The following is a 2,899-nucleotide window of genomic DNA, read 5'->3' as shown; positions in this document are numbered from 1 at the left end:
GACAAAGCAGAAACACCACCCAGTTGTGGATGGGACTCATGATAGAAGCAACGTTTGATGCTCTAAAGAGCAGTATTGCATAGGAACCTGGAATGTTAGGTAAATGAATCAAGGCAAATTGGAAGTGGTCAAACAGGAGATAACAAGAGTGAACATCGACATTCTAGGAATCAGAGAACTTAGATGGACTGGAATGGATGAATTTAACTCAGATGACCATTATATCTACTACTGTGGGCAGGAATCCCTGAGAAGAAATGAAGTAGCCATCATAGTCAATAAGAGACTCTTAAATTCAGTACTTGGATGCAATCTCAAAAACGACGGAATGATCTCTGTTCATTTCAAAGGCAAACCATTCAATATCATAGTAATCCAAGTCTGTGCCCCGACCAGTAATGCTGAAGAAGCTGAAGTTGAATGGTTCTATGAACACCTACAAGAGCTTCTAAAACTAAAACCCAAAAAAGATGTCCTTTTCATCATAGGGGACTGGAATGCAAAAGTAGGAAGTCAAGAAACACCTGGAGTAACAGGCAAATTTGGCCTTGGAGTACAGAATGAAGCAGGGCAAAGGTTAACAGAGTTTTGCCAAAAAAATGCACTGGTTATAGCAAACACCCTCTTCCAACAACACAAGAGATGACTCTACGCATGGACATCACTGAAATCAGACACTGAAATCAGATTGATTATATTCTTTGCAGCCAAAGATGGAGAAGTTCTATACAGTCAGCAAAAACAAGACCGGGAGCTGACTGTGGCTCAGATCATGAACTCCTTATTGCCAAATTCAGACTTAAATTGAAGAAGGTGGAGAAAATCACTAGACCATTCAGGTATGACCTAAATAAAATCCCTTATGATTATACAGCGCAAGTGAGAAATAGATTTAAGGGACTAGATCTGATAGACAGAGTATCTGATGAACTATGGATGGAGGTTCGTGACATTGTACAGGAGACAGGAATCAAGACCATCCCCATGGAAAAAAATGCAAAAGAGCAAAACAGCTGTCTGATGAGGTCTTACAGATAGCTGTGAAAAGAAGGGAAGTGAAAAGCAAAGGAGAAAAGGAAAGGTATAAGGATCTGAATGCAGAGTTCCAAAGAATAGCAAGGAGAGATAAGAAAGCCTTCCTTAGTGATCAATGCAAAGAAATAGAGGAAAACAACAGAATGGGAAAGACTAGAGATCTCTTCAAGAAAATCAGAGATATGAAGAGAACATTTCATGCAAAGATGGGCTCGGTAAAGGACAGAAATTGTATGGACCACACTTCAAAAGCATCAATTCTTCGGGACTCAGCTTTCTTTATAGCCCAATTCTCACATCCATACATGACTACTAAAAAAAAACCATGGCCTTGACTAGATGGACCTTTGTTGACAAAGTAATGTCTCTGCTTTTTAATATGCTGTCTAGGTTGGTCATAACTTCCCTTCCAAGGAGTAAGCGTCTTTTAATTTCATGGCTGCAATCACCATCTGCAGTGATTTTGGAGCCCAAAATACGAAAGTCTGACACTGTTTCCACTGTCTCCCTATCTATTTGCCATGAAGTGATGGGACCAGATGACATTATCTTCATTTTCTGAATGTTGAGCTTTAAGCCAACTTTTTCACTCTCCTCTTTCACTTTCATCAAGAGGTTCTTTAGTTCTTCTTCACTTTCTGCCATAAGGGTGGTGTCATCTGCATATCTGAGGTTATTGATATTTCTCCCAGCAATCTTGATTCCAGCTTGTGCTTCTTCCAGTCCAGCGTTTCTCATGATGTATTCTGCAGATAAGTTAAATAAGCAGGGTGACAATATACAACCTTGATGTACTCCTTTTCCTGTTTGGAACCAGTTTGTTGTTCTTTGTCCAGTTCTAACTGTTGCTTCCTGACCTGCATACAGATTTCTCAAGAGGCAGGTCAGGTGGTCTGGTATTCCCATCTCTTTCAGAATTTTCCACAGTTTATTGTGATCCACACAGTTAAAGGCTTTGGCATAGTCAATAAAGCAGAAATAAATGTTTTTCTGGAACTCTCTTGCTTTTTCAATGATCCAGCAGATGTTGGCAATTTGATCTCTGGTTCCTCTGTGTTTTCTAAAATGACTTGAAAATCTGGAAGTTCATGGTTCACGTATTGTTGAAGTCTAGCTTGGAGAATTTTGAGCATCACTTTGTTTAGTAAATTTTTAATCCAAGGTGAAAAAATGGCAGAATACAAGAACACGTGCTCAACTCCTCCTGTGAGAACTCCAAAATACAACTCACTGTGAACAGGACAATGTTGGATCCCACCAAAAAAGATACCCCATGTCCAAAGGCAAAGGAGAAGCCCCAGCAAGGTGGTAGGAGGGGCAAAATCTTGTTTAGAATCAAACCCCATACCTGCCAGAGATACTTAGAGGGCTCAAACAAAACCTTGTGTGACCAAGGGACCCCACAGAGAATGACCAGACCTGCCTTTGAGTGTTTGAGCATCTCCTATGGAGGTACAGGTCAGCAGCTGCCTGCTACAGGGGCAGGGGCTCTGGCTGCAGCAGACCTGGGTGTGACATAAGCCCTCTTGGAGGAGGTCGTCATTTACCCCACCACAGAGACACCGAGCAGATGACCCACAAACTGCAGAACAATTATACCAAAGAAATTCTTGCACTATTAGGAAAGTTCTAGGACCCAAAACAGAATTCCCAACCTGGGGATCTGGCAAAGGGACTGAGAAATCCCAGGGAATTAGACTTTGGAGGCCAGTAGGATTTGATTATAGAACTGCCACAGGACTGGGGAAACAGACTCTTGGAGGGCACAAATAGAACCTTGTGCACACCAGGACCCAGGATAAAACAGCAATGTCCCCAAAAGAGACCGACCCAGTCTTGCCTATGAGTGTCCAGGAGCCTCTGG

The sequence above is a fragment of the Ovis aries genome, chromosome X (genome assembly GCF_016772045.2).
Source record: "Ovis aries strain OAR_USU_Benz2616 breed Rambouillet chromosome X, ARS-UI_Ramb_v3.0, whole genome shotgun sequence".
Classification (NCBI taxonomy): domain Eukaryota; kingdom Metazoa; phylum Chordata; class Mammalia; order Artiodactyla; family Bovidae; genus Ovis; species Ovis aries.
This window is presented reverse-complemented; position numbering follows the sequence as displayed.